Genomic DNA, 21,027 nt, shown 5'->3' with positions numbered 1-21,027 from the left:
GTTTAAATTTCAGTTGTTGTTATCTCGTTCACACCGTTGGAAACCCAACAAACTGGCATAAAACCTTTTTTATTGTTGTGGTTGTGGTTTTTGACATTAAATTTGAATTTTGAATTTTAGAATGTCTTAGATTTGTCATTCTCTTTTTTACGCGAATTATAAAATTTCTAAAATATAAAAATTTTATACGTGCAATCCTCGCGAGTTTATTTATCAAGTTCCTTGCCCATCCTAATCATACAGTCCATTACACTCACCGCCGAATTATAATAATAACTAGCGATCCGCCCTCGCTTCGTTTCGGAAACTGTAATTTATTATTGATTCTCCACTATTTAATGGATGTTATTATACATATAAACCTTCCTCTTCAATCACTCTATCTATTAAAAAAAAAACGCATCAAAATCCGTTGCGTAGTTTTAAAGATTTAAGCATACACAGGGACCGAGAAAGCGACTTTGTTTTATACTATGTAGTGATGATAATATTTACTAGCGAGATTCGCGGTCATTCACATAGATTCTGATCATCATTCACATACTTAATATTTAAGGTCATTCTTTTCGGTCCGACTCGCGGGCCAGTTTAGTTCACATAATACTTTTAGTTCACAGATAATAAATACACTTGACATATGAGATTTTAGTTTGTGTAGTGTAGTACATCCTTCGAACGCGCCGCACGTAGCAACGCTGTGATCATTTTTAAACGCAAGTCTATTAATGGAAATAATAATAACATTGACATCGTTTATTTTGTGAAATAATTAGTGACATGTAAACTTGTTATATTTCGATAGTGCATTGAAATTGTTCAGGTAAGTTTAATATTTTTCTTCCTACTTATGCTGATTAGCCTTGAGAGGCCAATTCAGGCTCTCCTTGACGTGAAGGTGAGCTCACGGGGCTCAAACCGGGAGTGTTGCTAACACTGGCCCTAGCGAGACCAGCGCTTCGCAGAATCTACCACCGGATCGGAAACGCGACCCACTGAGAAGATCCGGTGAGAAACTCAGTGGGCTGCGTATATGGGTTAATTCACTTGCCGAGCTCTTCGTCGCAAGCGACGGGTTCGACGAGGACGGTGACCGGTAAGCTTGATAGGTATCGGTAGGCAGCGGCTTGGCTCTGCCCCTGGCATTGCTGAAGTCTATGGCCGATGGTAACCACTCACCATCCGGTGGGCCGTATGCTCGTCTGCCTACAAGGGCAATAAAAAAAAAATTGAATTGAGTAATTGAAATTGAATTAAAAACGTCCAACTGTCGATGCTAATACCAAATAAAACACATACCTATTTAATTACAAAGATATATTTTTTTCAAAAATATCCATACGCTTGAAGGAAGCTACACGTGATCTAAGGCTAGCTGGTACTTTGCACAGAGAGTCTGGCTACCCAAAGAGGTAACGCAGCCAGTATCTTGGGAGCTGTCTCCTACAAGCGCAGTGGAAGATTTGTTCTACTGTATCTATTGATTTATGTTAAATTATTTTCATTATTAAGCGAATTTTCTTCTGTTGGAAGGACCACTTGTGAGTCCGCACGGGTAGGTACCACCACCCTGCCTATTTCTGCCGTGAAGCAGTAATGCGTTTCGGTTTGAAGGGCGGGGCAGCCGTTGTAACTATACTTGAGACCTTAGAACTTCTATCTCAAGGTGGGTGGTGCATTTACGTCGTAGATGTCTATGGGCTCCAGTAACCACTTAACACCAGGTGGGCTGTGAGCTCGTCCACCTATATAAGGAATAAAAAAAAAAGGTAGATAAGCGATAGGTGTGTCAGCAATAGGATCAAAGAAGGATCAAACATCTTCAACGGGTGCCCTTGAGTTGTTAGGTTTCCTTTGGAAGCGCTCGGACAGCTGTTAGCAAATCCCATACCTCCCGGCTGAGGCCGTGCTCACCCACATACATATCCTGGTGAAACTGGAAAGGCATCCTTCTCCAAAGTCTTCCCGGATCTTCTCAGTGGGTCGCGTTTCCGATCCGATGGTAGATTCTGCGAAGCACTGCTCTTGTTAGGGTCAGTGTTAGCAACACACCCGGTTTGAGCCCCGTCGGCTCACCTACACGTCAAGGAGAATCTCTACCTAAGCTGATAGCCTCTCAAGGCTATCAGCTTAGGTAGGGAAAAAAAGCAATGCATTATTCACACATTACATCATACGATATGATTGGTATCAAAATATACGAGAAAAATTTCGTGATCTACAATCTAGTATCTAATATTACACAAATCTCACTTTAATATATGTGTAAACAGACAAAAACACAAAATTTTCCTTCCTTCGTATTCTATCATTTATTTGTCGAACAAATTCTTTGTTGTATATTCTTAAGATACTCTTTGACTGGCTTTAGGCTTATCAATAGAACGTTCTGGAAATATGAATGAACATTAATAGACAACGGAGTTCTTACAACGTTTTTTATTTTATTTTAATAACTTCACGATTACGTGTGGATCTAAATCGTAAAATAATAATGTGTTCATAATGATGTAACCGCGAAAGCTAAAAAAACAAATCTGGAAATAATATTTTAAACTATGTAATTTCAAAATAGTAGGTTCTCAATTTGATTATATTTTTGTTTTACCTCAGAACGCTTTTGTTTAAGAGTTGTTGCTTCTCGTTAGATCCAGTTACATCAACATCCAACCATTTTTGAGTTATTAATGTATATTTAAATTTGTTCCACTGCATTCATAATAATCTGATTTTATTTCGTTGAGTTTATTTTCTTATATGTGAAGTGTCAATAACGTAACAAAATTAAATAATGTTTAACAGAAAATTAATCTTAAAGGTCATTGTTAAGATCGAATTTCGCTTGTACGAGCACCAGTGTCGCTAAAACCCGTGTGACATATAGATTTATTTTGTGGTTTTTTGGCGGGAACGCAAAGCATAGTTGTATGAAATGTTTCTTTTCTTAATTTAATTAAATTAATTTTAATATATAAAATTTCTTATAAAATTTCTTTTCTTAATTTAATTAAATTAAAAAACGGGTTCTTAAAAAACAAGTCTACTATAAGCAACTTATTAGTATATAAGGATTTTCTTTGTAAATCTTTTGCTGCTGGAGGCTAGACTGATTCTGTCTATACAGACTTTTCCAAGGCTTTCGATAAAGTCAATCATCGTATTCTACTTCATAAACTAGTCTCGTACGGCATACACGGTAACTTATTTCGTTGGATCTCTTCTTACCTCAACAAGAGAAGTCAGTTGGTGGCCTTGAAGGGCTTTCTCTCGTCACCTTTCACAGTAACATCGGGCGTACCGCAGGGCTCTAATCTCGGACCCTTGCTTTTTAATATATTTGTAAACGACTTAACTGAATATTTAGTTTGTAATCATTTATTATATGCGGATGACTTAAAAATATTTCACAATATTTCAAGTCCAGCTGACTGCTCCCTTTTGCAGCAAGACTTAGATACATTAGTTAAATGGTGTAATTCTAATCATATGTTTTTAAATAGTAGCAAATGTTTTGTTATTTCATTTACAAATAAACGAAATAAAATCATTAATAATTATTTTTTGAACAATAGTGTCTTAAATAGGTCCATTGTCGCTAAAGATTTAGGTATTATCTTTGATGAGAAACTTTCATTCCGTTCACATTATCAATATATAACTTCTAAAGCTAATCAACTTTTAGGTTTCGTTCTCAGATCAAGCAAAGACTTCAAGAATCCTCATTCGGTATTATATTTATTTTTTTCACTTGTGAGAAGTCTCTTGGAATATGCTACACCAATATGGTCTCCGTATTATAAAGTTCATATAGATGATATTGAAAGAGTGCAGAAAAAATGTCTTAGGATATTAGCTTACCGTTTGAAACCAGGTCGAAATAATCTTAATTATGAATATAGACTAACCCAATTCAAAATTGAATCTTTATCTCTTCGTCGTAAATACTTTGACTTAGTCTATTTGTACAAAATCATACATTATATAATAAATTCAAGTGATTTAATTTCGCAAATATCTTTTAATACCAGATATACTGCGCGTAGATCACATTGCACTAATCTTTTTGCACTTGAAGTTCACAAAAATAACATCTCATACTTTAATCCCATTGTTAGAATGGCACGACATTATAATGAGTTGGCAAGTGACAGCACTGATCTTGATATATTTGAGAGTAATTTTTATAAATATTGTAAATTAGTTAAACATATTCTCAAATAATTAATATTGTCCAGTTAATAATACATTAGATCTAATTTAATCAGATAGTAACTTACATATGTGTGTGAGTGTGTGTGTGTGTGTGAGTGTGTGTGTGTGTGAGTGTGAGCGTATGTGAGTATGTATACATCGTATTTAGGCATCTGTTCAGTTGTAAAAAAAAAAAAATTTTCTGTATGCACCTGTTTTGAATTGCAATCCAGATTGTTATGTTAAACATTTAAACTTATAATTTCTTTGGTTGTAATTTGTTTTGTGCATCAATAAAAAGGAAAAAAAAGGAAAAAAAAAAATAATGTTTCTTAGGTTTTAAATATGTAACAATGATGATTTATTTAACATATTTAGTACCTATCTGTAGAATTGCCAGTGCTTTTTCCAGTGTTTTAAGGTTAAAATCGCTAGACGTCGCGTCGATCCAATAAGTTCATTGAACTCTCAGTAAATTTCGAGGATTTTATTGAGAGAGCTAGGTAAGCCATTGTTTATATAAAACCGAGACTTCGACCGAAGTTTCAAAGTCACCGAGGACAGTCACACTTCGATGTCAGCTTTTAAACAATTGAAAAATCGCGTATTCATTATCTATGAATCTTCATTTAGAACGAAAAACATGTTTGTGTTTATCATTCACGCTGTTAAGCGCACAAGGTCATATGTAACAAAATGACGATTAAGAAAATGGTCTTTCTATGCTAGAAGCTAAAGACTAGTTTTGTTGTTTATGTAAATAAAGCAAATAATGTCTGATAGAAATTACCCTGAAATTGCCGATTTGTTCAGCATTTAATAACAATGCTTGTTGACGTCGCTCAAACTACGTCATTACGGATCCAACGTCCATTAACGGTGCTTTTAGGTACCACAAGCACCGGTCACCGTCCTCGTCGAACCCGTCGCTTGCGACGAAGGGCTCGACGAGTAAATTAACCCTCAGACACAACCCACTGAGTTTCTCGCCGGATCTTCTCAGTGGGTCGCGTTTCCGATCCGGTGGTAGATTCTGCGAAGCACTGCTCTTGCTAGGGCTAGTGTTAGCAACACTCCGGTTTGAGCCTCGTGAGCTCACCTATATATTAGGATGAAGCTGAAATAGCCTCTCAACGCTATCAGCATAGGCAGGAAAAAAAGATGCCAGACAGACCGACCTTCGAACGAACATCACCGAAGATTACCGAAGATCACCGAAGAAACGCGACGAGTAGTATAGACATCAGCGCCTCCGCGGAATATTAATAAGAATTTAAGTTGAAGTTGGAAAAACCGGTCACCGTCCTCGTCAAACCCGTCGCTTGCGACGAAGGGCTCGACGAGCGAACTAACCCATAGACACAGCCCACTGAGTTTCTCGCCGGATCTTCTCAGTGGGTCGCGTTTCCGATCCGGTGGTAGATTTTGCGAAGCACTGCTCTTGCTAGGGTCAGTGTTAGCAACTCTCCGGTTGAGCCCCGCGAGCTCACCTACAAACGTTAGGGTGAAGCTGAAATAGCCTCTCAAGGCTATCAGCATAGGTAGGAAAAAAAAAATGTTGGTATATTGAAGACACCATTGAAAAGATCATCGGTTATATTGAATATCTATATTAATATTATAAAGCTGAAGAGTTTGTTTGTTTGAACGCGCTAATCTCAAGTTAAGGGTTCGGTGAATGTTGTTGGAAAAGTTTGCGGAATCGTCATGAACTTATTAAGTTGAAGTTATTTGTTAAGGAAATTTATTAATATATTCCTTTTAATACTGTATTTAATAAACTATTATATGTATGTATGTATTTGTGTATGTATGTATATGTGATTGTGTATATATGTATGTGTATACTTTTTTTGTGTATGTATTTGTAAATTAACATAAATTTCATTGCACCTACCACTATTCACTCTGCACTACCTTTGGTTGACTGGTAGAGAATGCCTTATGAGGCATTAAGTCCGCCAATGTAAAGGAGAAACCCCATTTTGGGCCTAAGCGTTACACGAATGGGATATGTACCAAAAAATTCGTCTATTTTGCTTGATTAACCTATTGAAATCTTAGCTTCATTGACAATGGCCAAGTGTAGAAAATAAGTTGAATTAAATTTTTTGTTTTAAACAATCTTTGTAAACATCTGCAACACTTATTTCAATATACGTAACTAGCTCCACAAACGTGCGGATTAGAATTAGAGCATCCATAAATAGGATCGATTTAGTGGAATTCGAGTGTAAAAAATAATTAATACTCTTTTGCTTTAGGATAAATGACTGTTTTTATAGGTATTTTAATCAATGTAAATAGAGTATGGCCATCGAATCGTGACACAACTACTTACAATGGCGGCAATTCAAAATATCTACAACTGACAACATTAAATATAGCATAAAAGAGTAGTTTTGCATTTTTATATTAATGTGACTATGCCATAGAAAAACACAAATGTATCAAATCGTGTTATGTTATCTTTAACGTTGCCAACTGAAGATATTTTGGATTGCCGCTATTTAGTTGTGCCATGATTCGCTGGCCAGACTATAAACTTAATCTCATTGAATAACGTAACGTAAAGCACCAAAATCTACTAACAAAAATTATTAAAAGAAATAAATAACTGTGCCATTTAGTTATGACACGAAATCATGTCGGCAACTGCGGCAATTCAAAATATTTTCAACTGGCAATCTTAAATATAACATGAAAAAGTCGATTTGGTACTTTGAGTTTTTCTATGGTGTAGTTACATTAATAATTTTACTGGTGGTAGGATCTCTTGTGAGTCCGCTCCTCCCGCCCGCCTATTTTTGCCGTAAAGCAGTAATGCGTTTCGGTTTGAAGGGCGGGGCAGCCGTTGTAACTATAGAACTTATATCTCAAGGTGGGTGGCGCATTTACGTCGTAGATGTCTATGAGCTCCAGTAACCACTTAACATCAGGTGGGCTGTGAGCTCGTCGATGGGTGTCTGAGCAATAAAAAATAAAAATAAAAAAGGCATGAAATAAAATGAAATGAAATGTGATGAGATAATATGGGAGCACGTAATGATTTATATTTTATATAAAAAAGATAACATATAAATATAGTTTTTCGTATAAAAAAGTTTTCATTAAAATTAAAATAAGACTGACCTAAAGGTCTTAGTTACCAGGTCATAAAATCCCTGAAAAAAATCATTTCGTGCGCAGCGCGTTTCGCATTACGTTGTTTTTAATTTTTGGCTTTCGTTCGTTTTCGTAAACAACCTAACGCGCAATTTCTCGTAACAGGTTCCATTTTTATTTTAAAGCAACCTGTTGCTGCAACAGGTTTCGTAAAAAATTACTCGTCTTTAGTAGGAAACAGCCTCAAAAATATCTTTTTTATTAAAATATCTCGAACAATAAACATAACCTAAAATGTAAACATTGTCTGATTTTACCAATTTGGCCATTGCTGGGAGACCTGAAAATTGGGCTCATGAAACCTTCTTAGGTATTGTAACTTATGCCCAAATTCTAGGACTGTAACGCCAGGCCCAAGTTTGTATGGATTTCGGGTTTGTCCTTTTACATGAAGTGAAATAAATATATAAATAAATAATCTCAGGAACTATGTACTGGACCGATTTTAAAAATTCTTTCAGTGTTAGATAACCCATTTATTGAGGAAGGCTATAGGCTCTATAACATAATAGACCAATACAATTGGAGCACCACTAAAGAATGTTTCAAAATAGGGGTTTTAATAGCTCCTTAATATTTTATAATTCAAAAATATCTTCACTTTTTACGTAAATGAAGTGGGGGGTAAAATTTAGCGTTATGCCAAAGTAACTGTTCCACGCGGACGGAGTCGCGGACAAAAGCTAGTATTGAATATAGAAGAATTCGGTTTTATTGACAAGATTGGTCGGCCCGGCTTACGTTTAGTAGTGAAAAGTTTTGAGTTTGATTTTGAGTGAGCTTGTGGGATAGGCACCTTTTTTTTTGCTTAGATGGGTGGACGAGCTCACAGCCCACCTGGTGTTAAGTGGTTACCGGAGCCCATAGACATCCACAATGTAAATGCGCCACCCATCTTGAGATATAAGTTCTAAGGTCTCAAGTATAGTTACAACGGCTGCCCCACTCTTCTAACCGAAACGCATTACTGCTTCACGGCAGAAATAGGCAGGGTGGAGGTACCCACCCGCGCGGACTCCCAAGAGCTCCTACCACCAGTAAACTACCAGTAAACAGGCACGAGTAATCGCCACGAGACGGGTATCCGGCCTCTTATAAGATTGTCAAGAAATCTTATATGATCAATAAACCCTAGACGGGTTGACGTCACTCGCCTTATTGACACGTGTGACGTGTTGCGTACCCAACAGCTATTGTCTTAGTATTTGCTGTCGTAATAAGAGCAGCAGTTACGGCTCTAAAGCGTTCTGTCGCTGTTTGAATTGATTCGCAAACAAAAGATTTATCCAACGTAAACAAATCACGATAAGCGATAAGATAATATCGCGTGTAGTGTGCACTCGACAATTAAGTCGGTATCTGTGTGCTTAGTGCCAGTTTTTTAACGTTTTCGATAGCGTTTACACTGGCGGTAAGACCTCTTGTGAGTCCGCACGGGTAGGTACCACCACCCCGCCTAATTCTGCCGCGAAGCAGTAATGCGTTTCGGTTTGAAGGCCGGGGCAGCCGTTGTAACTATATTTGAGACCTTTGAACTTATATCTCAAGGTGGGTGGCGCATTTACGCTGTAGATGTCTATGGGCCCTAGTAACCACTTAACACCAGGTGGGCTGTGAGCTAGTCCACCCATCTAAACTATAAAAAAAAAGCGTAAAAGTTAATTCAAATTGATATGGAGTTAAAACGATCGCGTACGTTTGCCGCTAGGGGCGCTGTTCCAACTATATACAAATTTGAGTTAACTTTTACGCTATCGAGAACGTTAAAAACGTAAACGTTGTGGTGATTTATGGAGGGACAGCAAACAAGCGTGATTCGAGGCTGCACGAGCGTTATCACCTTTGCCAATTTCTGCCGCGAGGGTGGAACACCTCCCTATCTGAGTGAATTTGTTCTTGAAGATTTATTCTATGGGAAATACTCGGAATAAGTGTATGAGTCGACTCATTATCGAACGTAAATAAAATTTTAAAACATGAATTTGTTTTCGTTGAGTATTTGATTTTGATTGAAATTGGATTTTGTCGGAATATTAGTGCGAAGATACAAAATGATTGTATCCTCATCGGGCTGACAAGCCCAAAAAACTGACAGACGTCAAATGTTATAATGGATGACGGATTAAAGTCAAACGTTGATTGTTACTGTGAGGTCATTTTAATAGGTAGAAGCCGCGCCATTATAGAAACGTCCCGATCCTGCGGACAGAATGGAAAGCAGTCGACGTCGCCCAAAACACGTCATCTCGGATCCTCCCGATCCATTAACGGTGCTTCTAGGTACTTCAAGCACCGGTCACCGTTATCGTCAAACCCGCCGCTTGCGACGAAGGGCTCGGCGAGTAAATTAACCCACAGACACAGACAGCCCACTGAGTTTCTCGCCGGATCTTCTCAGTGGGTCGCGTTACCGATCCGGTGGTAGATTCTGCGAAGCACGACTCTTGCTAGGGTTCGTATTAGCATCCTAGTCAGGTTTGAGCCCCGTGAGCTCACCTACAAACGTTAGGGCGAAGCTGAAATAGCCTCTCAAGGCTATCAGCACAGGTAGGAAAAAAAAAAAAAAAAATAGAAACGAATCTAAAACAGCGGCGGCGATCATGCGCTCTCACTCTAAACTATTGCTGTCTTTAGTCGCACATGGCGCGTACTGCATGCAAAAAAAAAATCAGCTCTGACGTTGTTTTTTTTTTTTTTTTTTTTTTTATTTTTTTTTTTTTTTTTTTCCTACCTAAGCTGAGAGCCTTGAGAGGCTATGTCAGCGTAACCCTAACTTTTGTAGGTGAGTGGGCTGTGTCTGGGAGTTAATTTACTCGTCGAGCCCTTCGTCGCAAGCGACGGGTTCGACGAGAACGGTGACCGGTGCTTGAAGTACCTAGAAGCACCGTTAGTGGATCGGGAGGATCCGAGATGACGTGTTTTGGGCGACGTCGACTGCTTTCCATACTGTCCGCAGGATCGGGAATGTGACGTTGTTGTTGAGTTCGAGTTTTTTCACTTTCGAGCTGTGCAGATGACTGAGAGCAAAAGTGTCTACGCAAGTTGCATCCCAGATGAGACACTTTTTTTTTTTACTTTTTTTATTGCTTACATATGTGGACGAACTCACAGCCCACCTGATGTTAAGTGGTTACTGGAGCCCATAGACATCTACAACGTAAATGCGCCACCCACCCTCTGCCAGGGCTTAAAGTAAAGTAAAGTACATTCTCATTTGTTTTTTTTATATTTTTTACAATAAAAAAATTTATAAAATGTGTACCAAATGTGTTTATAACAAATATTATTACTTTTTTAAATTCCTTTATAACTAACCAATAAATACATGAATTAACTGTAGGCTGTGGCTTGGCTCTGCCCCTGTCTTTCTATCTTTCTTTTTATTTGTTGACCCTACCATCTGTCAGTGCAGATACGTAGACGCCATTTTCGATTCGTTTCTTTATTGGCGCGGCTTAACTATGTATTAATACGTGAAGTAAAAACTTTGTATCCCTTTTTACGAAAATTGCACGGACGGAGGAGTATGAAATTTTCCACACTTATAGAGAATATAGAGAAGAAGTGCACAATGCTAATATTTTTTTAAAATAATGCATTATAGATACATTAAATGAATAAAGAAAACATTACACACACTACATACCATGTATTTGACGAACACACGAATGCTCATTCCGATAGAGGCACCCGTCACGTGCGGACGTGCTCATCGTCCACTCGATCGCCCGGTCTTTGTTCGCCCGGCTTTTGTTAGCCCGGCCATTGTTCGCGCGGCCTGTGTTTGTGGTACATCTGCCGACTAAGTGCTCTTTCTGGAAGTTTTTATTTGTTTTGTTTCCTTTTGTTGTTTCTGTGTTCGTGGTACATCTGCCGACAAAGTGGTTTCCTGCAAGTATTTATTTGTTTTGTTTCTTTTCGTAATTTCTGTTTTGTTGTGCTTTTTCTTTGTCCTGTAGTAATCGCGCCGCATTGCCACCTGTGTTCAATAGAACCGCTCAGGTCCGAGAAGTTGGGGCCTCGCCGCAAGGCGAGTGTTTTCAAGACCCGGGGCCGCCCCACCTGGGTACTCAGCGATCATGGACGCTGTATTCGCGGAATTCCTCCGACTTCGCCACCCACAGCTCGCCTCGGAGTTTTTGGCCTTCAAGGCCAATCACACTGCGAGCCCTCTCGAGGACTCCGCCGCGCTCGCTGCTCCTGCGTCGCCTGTACCTGCGTGCAGAGCTTCTGCATTGAGCACCGCAGCCTCTGTCGTGCCTGCCGCTCCCGTGTCGCCTATACTGGCGAGAAAAGCTGCTGCGTCGTCCGCCGTGACCATCGTTTCAGCTGAGCGATCATCCGCGGCCTCCGTCGCGCCCTCTAAAACACCTACACTTGCTCGTAGGTCGCCTGCACCCGCCTCCTCGTGCTCCGACTCTGACTCGGACATGGAGGTCGACCTCGCCCCCGCCTCATCGACGGATGGATTCACCCTGGTACAGAAGGGTAAGAAGCGTGCCGCGGAATCTCGAGCTCCCGCGGCCGCTAAAATTAGCAAAGCCGTGAACGCGTCGCGCCCCCGCCCTCAGACTCCCGTTGCGCCCCCAGCCCGTGCCACTCCGTCGCCGCGTCCGGTGGCACAAAATAAAACCCAGACCCCTCCCCCGGTTATCCTTCAGGAGAAGGCAGCTTGGGATCGAGTTTGCCTGGCCCTTAAGGCCAAAAATATAAATTTCACGAATGCCCGTAACCTCGCGAACGGCATTCAAATTAAGGTTCAAACACCCGACGACCATAGGGCCCTCTCTTCTTACCTCCGTAAGGAGCGTATAAGTTTCCATACGTATACGCTCCAGGAGGAGCGCGAACTCCGCGTTGTAATACGCGGAATCCCTAAAGAGTTAGATGTAGAGCTCGTAAAAGCCGACCTGTTAGAACAAGGCCTACCAGTGAATTCTGTGCACCGTATGCACACCGGTCGCGGTAGGGAGCCATATAATATGGTTTTAGTCGCTCTCCAGCCTACCCCCGAGGGTAAGAAAATCTTTAACACACAGACCGTCTGTAGGCTCTCTGGTATCGCTGTCGAAGCCCCCCATAAAAAAGGCACTCCTAGCCAGTGCCATAACTGTCAATTGTACGGGCACTCTTCCCGTAACTGTCACGCGCGCCCCCGATGTGTTAAGTGTTTGGGCGATCACGCCACGGCCCTCTGCGCTCGCGACCAAAAAACCGCGACGGAACCGCCTAGCTGCGTCCTGTGTCGAACACAGGGTCACCCCGCGAATTACCGTGGTTGCCCCCGAGCCCCTAAAATAAATCGCCGCGTCGCCCGCCAAAACCGCCTCCGAGCTTCCGGCCCAGACATCAAAGCCTCGGCACCCTCTGCGTCGCAGGCTAAGCCAGCGTTCGTTCCGGCGGCGGTGCCCAGTGTCTCGGCCTGGGCAAAACCGCTGCCGTACACGAACACGGCTACAACTCCCTCCTCCGCGATTCGTCCCGCCCCCGCGACTCGTCCCTCTCCCGCGACTTGCCCTCCGACCGCGTCCGACAATCTCGCTTTAGCGATCGACTTCTTTCAGTCAATCAACTTTGAGCGCGTTAACGCTTTGGGCGACGCCATTCGCGCTGCCTCCACTGCACAACACTTTATCGCCGTTGTGCAGGAATACGCCGACGTATACGCGTCATTAAATACGTACGTCCTCCCCTCACTCCGCCGGTAATCAATGGCGTATATAAGTAGAATAAAGCCCCTATCCGTAACGATAGGATTTTTTAACGCTTACGGTCTCGCAAATCAACGTGATCAGGTTTCTGACTTTTTGCGTGACCACCAAATTGATATCTTTTTAGTGCAGGAGACCCTACTTAAGCCCGCGCGCCGTGACCCTAAAATCGCGAACTATAACATGGTCAGGAACGACAGGCTCTCTGCCCGTGGTGGTGGTACCGTCATTTACTATAGAAGAGCCCTGCATTGCGTCCCGCTCGATCCTCCCGCGCTCGCTAATATCGAAGCATCAGTGTGCCGAATCTCACTGACGGGACACGCGCCGATCGTTATCGCGTCCGTTTATCTTCCACCGGATAAGATCGTTCTAAGCAGTGATATCGAGGCGCTGCTCGGTATGGGGAGCTCTGTCATTCTGGCGGGCGACCTAAATTGTAAACACATCAGGTGGAACTCACACACCACAACCCCGAATGGCAGGCGGCTTGACGCGTTAGTCGATGATCTCGCCTTCGATATCGTCGCTCCGCTAACCCCGACTCACTACCCGCTAAATATCGCGCATCGCCCGGATATACTCGACATAGCGTTATTAAAAAACGTAACTCTGCGCTTACACTCGATCGAAGTAGTTTCAGAGTTAGATTCAGACCACCGTCCCGTCGTTATGAAGCTCGGTCGCGCTCCCGATTCCGTTCCCGTCACGAGGACTGTGGTGGATTGGCACACGCTGGGCATCAGCCTGGCTGAATCTGATCCACCATCGCTCCCGTTTAACCCGGACTCTATCCCGTCTCCTCAGGATACCGCTGAAGCCATAGACATCTTAACGTCACACATCACCTCGACATTAGATAGGTCATCGAAACAAGTTGTAGCGGAGGACTTCCTTCACCGCTTCAAATTGTCCGACGATATTAGGGAACTCCTTAGAGCTAAGAACGCCTCGATACGCGCCTACGACAGGTATCCTACCGCGGAAAATCGTATTCGAATGCGTGCCCTACAACGCGACGTAAAGTCTCGCATCGCCGAAGTCCGAGATGCCAGATGGTCTGATTTCTTAGAAGGACTCGCGCCCTCCCAAAGGTCTTACTACCGCTTAGCTCGTACTCTCAAATCGGATACGGTAGTAACTATGCCCCCCCTCGTAGGCCCCTCAGGCCGACTCGCGGCGTTCGATGATGACGAAAAAGCAGAGCTGCTGGCCGATACATTGCAAACCCAGTGCACGCCCAGCACTCAATCCGTGGACCCTGTTCATGTAGAATTAGTAGACAGTGAGGTAGAACGCAGAGCCTCCTTGCCACCCTCTGATGCGTTACCACCCGTCACCCCGATGGAAGTTAAAGACTTGATCAAAGACCTACGTCCTCGCAAGGCTCCCGGTTCCGACGGTATATCCAACCGCGTTATTAAACTTCTACCCGTCCAACTCATCGTGATGTTGGCATCTATTTTCAATGCCGCTATGGCGAACTGTATCTTTCCCGCGGTGTGGAAAGAAGCGGACGTTATCGGCATACATAAACCCGGTAAACCAAAAAATAATCCGACGAGCTACCGCCCGATTAGCCTCCTCATGTCTCTAGGCAAACTGTATGAGCGTCTGCTCTACAAACGCCTCAGAGACTTCGTCTCATCCAAGGGCATTCTTATCGATGAACAATTCGGATTCCGTACAAATCACTCATGCGTTCAACAGGTGCACCGCCTCACGGAGCACATTCTTGTGGGGCTTAATCGACCAAAACCGTTATACACGGGAGCTCTCTTCTTCGACGTCGCAAAAGCGTTCGACAAAGTCTGGCACAATGGTTTGATTTTCAAACTATTCAACATGGGCGTGCCGGATAGTCTCGTGCTCATCATACGGGACTTCTTGTCGAACCGCTCTTTTCGATATCGAGTCGAGGGAACCCGCTCCTCCCCACGACCTCTCACAGCTGGAGTCCCGCAAGGCTCTGTCCTCTCACCCCTCCTATTTAGCTTATTCGTCAACGATATTCCCCGGTCGCCGCCGACCCATTTAGCTTTATTCGCCGACGACACGACTGTTTACTATTCTAGTAGAAATAAGTCCCTAATCGCGAAGAAGCTTCAGAGCGCAGCCCTAGCCCTAGGACAGTGGTTCCGAAAATGGCGCATAGACATCAACCCAGCGAAAAGTACTGCGGTGCTATTTCAGAGGGGAAGCTCCACACGGATTTCCTCCCGGATTAGGAGGAGGAATCTCACACCCCCGATTACTCTCTTTAGACAACCCATACCCTGGGCCAGGAAGGTCAAGTACCTGGGCGTTACCCTGGATGCATCGATGACATTCCGCCCGCATATAAAATCAGTCCGTGACCGTGCCGCGTTTATTCTCGGTAGACTCTACCCCATGATCTGTAAGCGGAGTAAAATGTCCCTTCGGAACAAGGTGACACTTTACAAAACTTGCATAAGGCCCGTCATGACTTACGCGAGTGTGGTGTTCGCTCACGCGGCCCGCACACACATAGACACCCTCCAATCCCTACAATCCCGCTTTTGCAGGTTAGCTGTCGGGGCTCCGTGGTTCGTGAGGAACGTTGACCTACACGACGACCTGGGCCTCGAATCAATTCGGAAATACATGAAGTCAGCGTCGGAACGATACTTCGATAAGGCTATGCGTCATGATAATCGCCTTATCGTTGCCGCCGCTGACTACTCCCCGAATCCTGATCATGCAGGAGCCAGTCACCGTCGACGCCCTAGACACGTCCTTACGGATCCATCAGATCCAATAACCTTTGCATTAGATGCCTTCAGCTCTAATACTAGGGGCAGGCTTAGGGACCCCGGTAACCGTACTCGTCGAACTCGACAAAGAGGTCGACGTGCAACCTAACCCATGCATCAGCCCGCTGAGTTTCTCGCCGGATCTTCTCAGCGGGTCGCGATTCCGATCCGGTAGTAGTAGATTCATTCGCGAAACAACTGCTCTTGAGTTGTTAGGTCTCCTTCGGAGGCGCTCGGGCAGTTGTTAGCAAATCCCACCCCTCTTGGCTGAGCCTTTGCTCGCCCACCTGTCCTGGTGAAACTGGAAAGGCCTTCGGGCCACCAGTAAACTTTCAATCATAAAAAAAAAAAAAAAAAAAAAAAAAAAAAAACACACGAATGCTTAATATTTATTGTCAAACTTTTGTTCTTGACGTCTGTTGTCAAATTGAGATTAAATATTGTTTGTCTTTGTTTTTTTTTATAGTGTACAAACTTACAATTACAATTAATTATAGTCGAATTTCGACTACTGCGGGACCTCTAGTACCTATTAAAATGACCTCACAGTAACAATCAACGTTTGACTTTAATCAGTCATTCATATTTTAAAAACTATTATTGAAATAACCTCAAAATCACTTTTGTTTAAAAGTTACGTAAAAATTGAAGCACTAGTAGCAAAATAACATTTTTTGTATGAAGCAATAGAGTCTATTGTTGTTGTTTTTTTATTAGCTAGGAGCGCGACACAATAACCTTTTTATCGTGGCCGCCGATAATTATATAATTGAGTCGACTATTATCAAAGCCAGCAATCTGACTTTTGGACAATGATTGGTAAATCAGAAAAACGAATTATTGACTTTGTATTCCATTGGCAGTCACAAAACTCTTCGGAACGACATCTTAGATAAATAACAGGTTAACTATTAACCTTTATTTAATGCAGGTTTTGAACCGTATTCTTTGAAGGAGACGATTATATTCAAATCAATCTGTATTGACATATCAATAGTTTTTTTTTGTCCAAATGCACAGATTGCCACCTTTGATAATAGACGACTCATATAGTCCGAAACTGACCGACTGCATATTATTCTTGTATTTGACGGCGTTAACAAATCGGCGAATCAAAAAGTGACTTCGTTTTACTTGGTGTTCAGCAAGATAATGTCTACCCTCAAGCTTATATATTCATATTTATTTGTACACAGATCGCGGAAAACGTTAAAATTTTCAACGCAGCACACTTATTCTTTTTTTTTCCTACCTTTGCTGATAGCCTTGAGAATCTATTTCAGCTTCTCCTTGACGTTTAGGTGAGCTCACGGGGCTCAAACCAGAGTGCTGCTAACACTGGCCCTAGCAAGAGCAGTGCTTCGCAGAATCTACCACCGGTTCGGAAACGTGACCCACTGAGAAGATCCGGCGAGAAACTTAGCGGGCTGCGTCTATGGGCTAATTCACACGAGGACTGTGACCGGACTTTATTCTGTTTAAAACTGCTATATTCATATCATTTCCACTTCCAACACTAGCGCTGTTCCAGTGAGTCTTCCAACAATCACTTTCTTTAAACGGGTGGCCGCTTTTTCAACTTGTTCCATTTATAATTTTTCATAAAGGGATTTTATGACCTGGTAACGGAGACCTTTAAGTCATGTCTTATTTTAATGTATATTCATATTTTTATGAAAAATGATATTATGGAGTGAAATGAAATGAAGATGATAAATTTGAGACATTAATCAACTGGGATTAAATTAAATGAGATGATATGAGATGAAATATAATCTCAGTAAAATGGTGGTCATTTACTAAGATTTTTTCAGTGGACTTTTTGGAGGATCCCGTGAAGTTACGTCCAGCGGCTTTGTTTCATTTTCCCACATTTGTGCACTTTCACAGATATTAAACAGTTAATAAACCACCATTATTACACATTTAGACCCGAAGAAACACTAAATAGACAAAATAAAACAAAACACACAACTTCACTCCTCGCGTTCCCGCCAAAAAGTCCTCAAATATTAAACAAAACAAAAACATCACAGTATATATACATAATAATAATAATAATAATAATAAAGCTTTCTTTATTCCACACAAAAATACTTAATTACAAACAATTTGAAGATACATTAATGGTTTTTTTTTTTTTTTTATTATTATTAAACAGTTAAAAAGTATATATTAAAGTTTAAAAAGTGAATTTAGTTTGTTTTTTTTTTTTTTTTTTTTTTTCTTATGTTAATTTTAATATTATTTACATTATTTCTGTATGGACCCCCTTCGGGTAAAAGCCTCCTCTAAGGTACTCCACTTCTTCTTATCCTTGGCGATATTCAGCCAATCTTTACCAGCCACTGTTATAATTTCGTCTACCCACCTAGCGTAGGGGCGGCCTTTAGCTCTCTTTCCTCGTGGACCTGTCCATACGACCGATCTTTTTGTCCATCTGTTGTCGTTGTATCTAGCCAGATGGCCTGCCCATTTCCATTTCCTCTGTAGCGAGAATGTTAAAGCATCTGTTATTTTCGTTTTCTGACGGATATTCGTGCATTTCACCTTGTCTTTAAGTTTTAAGCCCACAATACTTCTTTCCATTTTTCTCTGAGTGGTCTGGATTTTATTTTTCGTTTTGAAATCAAATGTCCATGATTGACACCCATAGGTCAGGCATGGTAGTATAGTTGTGTCCATGGCTATCTTCTTAGTGGACAATGGCAGTTGCGATTTGAAAATTTCCTTATAAGCCCAATACTTTTTCCAGGTCATGGCGACTCGTCGGTCCACTTCTTCTGAGTGTCTCTCCCTTCTAAAAGATATTTGCTTTCCTAAATATACATATTTTTCTACAATTTCAAGAGGAATGTTGTTGATAGAGATTGGTAACGTATGGTGATTAGTCATTACTTTCGTTTTCTCGAGGTTCATTTCTAAGCCAATTTTTGAGCTAGCTTGATGTAATTCATTTATCATTATACTCAATTGTTGTGGGCATTCAGAAAATAGTATAACGTCATCTGCAAATTCGAGATGGCTCAGATAGCTTCCATTTATGTTAATCCCTTTTTTAGACCATGGTGAATTGCTCGTTATCTGTTGTAAGACGGCTATAAACAGTTTTGGGGATAGAGGATCGCCTTGACGGACTCCCCTCTTTATGTTGATTGTTGCTCCGATTCTATCTAGCTTAATTTTACTTGTGCAGTTGGTATAAATGTTTTTTAGAATGCTAATGTATTTTTCTTGAATATTTAATGCATGTAAAGCTTCCCAGATACTGTCGTGTGATATAGAGTCGAAAGCTTTTTTATAATCTACAAAAGCCAGGTATAGGGGCCTTTGGAACTCTAAGTATTTTTCGATAACCTGGTCGACAACTTGAATATGGTCTGCCGTGCTAAAACCCGTTCTGAAGCCAGCTTGCTCTATCGGCTGGTGTGAATCAATGCTGGAGGATATTCTTTCAAGTAGGCAGGAGGCAAATAATTTATATAAACAGGGCATAAGGCTAATCGGGCGGTAATTCCCTATGTCAGCTGGATTACCTTTTTTATATAGTAATATAATCTCAGACTCCCTCCATAGCTGCGGCACAGTTTCTTCTTCAAGTATTTTGTTCCATAAGATGGTGATTGGTGTCAATAGTAAGGTTCTAGCTAACTTGATGTATTCGTTGGTAATGCCATCTGGTCCTGGGCTCTTTTCTGACTTAAGTTTCTTTACTTGTCTTAAGACTTCAGACTCGGAAAAGCGTTGTACAGATGAGGTATTAGTATGACTAAAGATATCTTTTTTCCTCAGTGGATTAATGTCTGGTTGACTGTATAATTTAGTGTAAAAGTTGGTAGCTATATTTATAATCTCTGTTCGGGATTTACATTTATTAGTGCCGGCCTGTAGTGATGGGATCCAGATTTTTAATTTATTTAATTCTTGTTGACCTTTTTTAGCAGATCTTGATTTTTCAAGGTGCTTTTGTATTATGTTTGTCCTATAGATATCGTAGCATTTTCTTATTTCTTTGTTAGTTAGTTTATAAAGTGATTTTAATTTTTCCCTGTATATTTTATTCAATTTAGATTTATTTTGTAGTTTGCTCCTTTCTTTTATAAGTTCTAGCACTTCCACTGACAAGATTCTGCTCTTTTTTGGCCTTTTTATTCCTTTCAAACTTTCCTTTATACATTTTACGATTTTTTCGTAGTAATCTTCTAGTTTATAATTACTATATGTCGTAATAAGTTCTGGTATGTAGCTCTTAAGGTTTTTGAGGTATATTTCTTGTTCGGCTATACTTTTTAGGTTTGTTGACACACTACAGAAATTGCGTCTATTTTTCTTTGTTGATTTTAGGTGAATTGTAGTTCTTAATAATCTGTGGTCTGATCCAAAAGAAAAAGATGATAGTACTTCGTATTTAGAAACTATGTTAGGAATCGTGGTCATAATATAATCTATTTCATTTCTGGTATTCCTATCTGGAGAGATCCATGTCCATCGATTTTTAGGTTTTAAATTGAACATTGTATTAATAATTTTTAGGTTGTACTCTTGTGCATATTGAATGAGTCTCTCTCCTCGCATACTCCTGATACCATGTCCATACTTGCCGGTAGCGGAACATTCATACTTCTTGGTAGTCCCTATTTGTGCGTTAAAATCTCCCATAGAAATTATATATTTCGTACAGGTTGAGTCATGCGCTTTCTCCAGGTCGTCGTAAAAGTTATCTATATCTTCTTGCGACGAGTTTTCAGTTGGGGCATATGCCTGGATAATTGCGAGACGTATCTTTTCTAGCACGATTTCTAGTATGCACACTCTCTCAGATATACCTGTGAATGATATGATATTTTCTTTGTGTATCTTCTTGATTAGGAAGCCTACCCCGTGCAGTCCTTTGGTTTGGCCTATGTGGTACATAATGTATTTGTCATCTTCGATTATCTTTTCACCAAAGCGGCGGACTTCGCACAGTCCTATTACATCGTGGTTGATGCCTTGTAACGCTGCCTTAAGCTCTATAAATTTTAATTCGGAAGCTAATGATTTTACATTGAAGGTGCAGATATTGAAGGTGCTGAAGTTATTGTTCTTTAAAGTGGTTTCCCTTAGTGGGTTTTGGTCTAACTCTCCCGCGGTGACCGGCCGTATTGGGAGATGATATGTGGGTGGGAGTTCTAGTGTTGATTGCTATT

General features: G+C 41.1%; 1 protein-coding gene and 1 long non-coding RNA gene across 3 annotated transcripts in view; one reads left to right on the top strand and one right to left on the bottom strand.

The window, feature by feature from the left end:
• Positions 1-513: 513 nt before the first annotated feature.
• Positions 514-21,027, top strand: part of UGT41A2 (UDP-glycosyltransferase UGT41A2) — a 37,292-nt gene continuing 16,778 nt past the window's right edge. The window contains exons 1-2 of one of the 2 annotated variants that reach the window (XM_062675511.1): positions 565-820; positions 17,140-17,368. The gene's annotated coding sequence lies outside the window, so the exon portion shown is untranslated. Of the gene's footprint in view, positions 821-17,139; positions 17,369-21,027 lie in introns of both variants that reach the window. The other variant, XM_038019607.2, reaches the window with a different exon arrangement.
• LOC134201337 (uncharacterized) lies at positions 1,298-2,844 on the bottom strand. Its single transcript, XR_009976566.1, has 2 exons — positions 2,606-2,844; positions 1,298-2,534 (listed from the first exon to the last, which is right to left on the bottom strand). It is a non-coding gene; the product is annotated as an uncharacterized LOC134201337 (long non-coding RNA).

The sequence above is a fragment of the Bombyx mori genome, chromosome 24 (genome assembly GCF_030269925.1).
Source record: "Bombyx mori chromosome 24, ASM3026992v2".
Taxonomy (NCBI): domain Eukaryota; kingdom Metazoa; phylum Arthropoda; class Insecta; order Lepidoptera; family Bombycidae; genus Bombyx; species Bombyx mori.
Note: the sequence above shows the minus strand (reverse complement) of the source record. Positions and strands in the feature narration are given on the sequence as shown.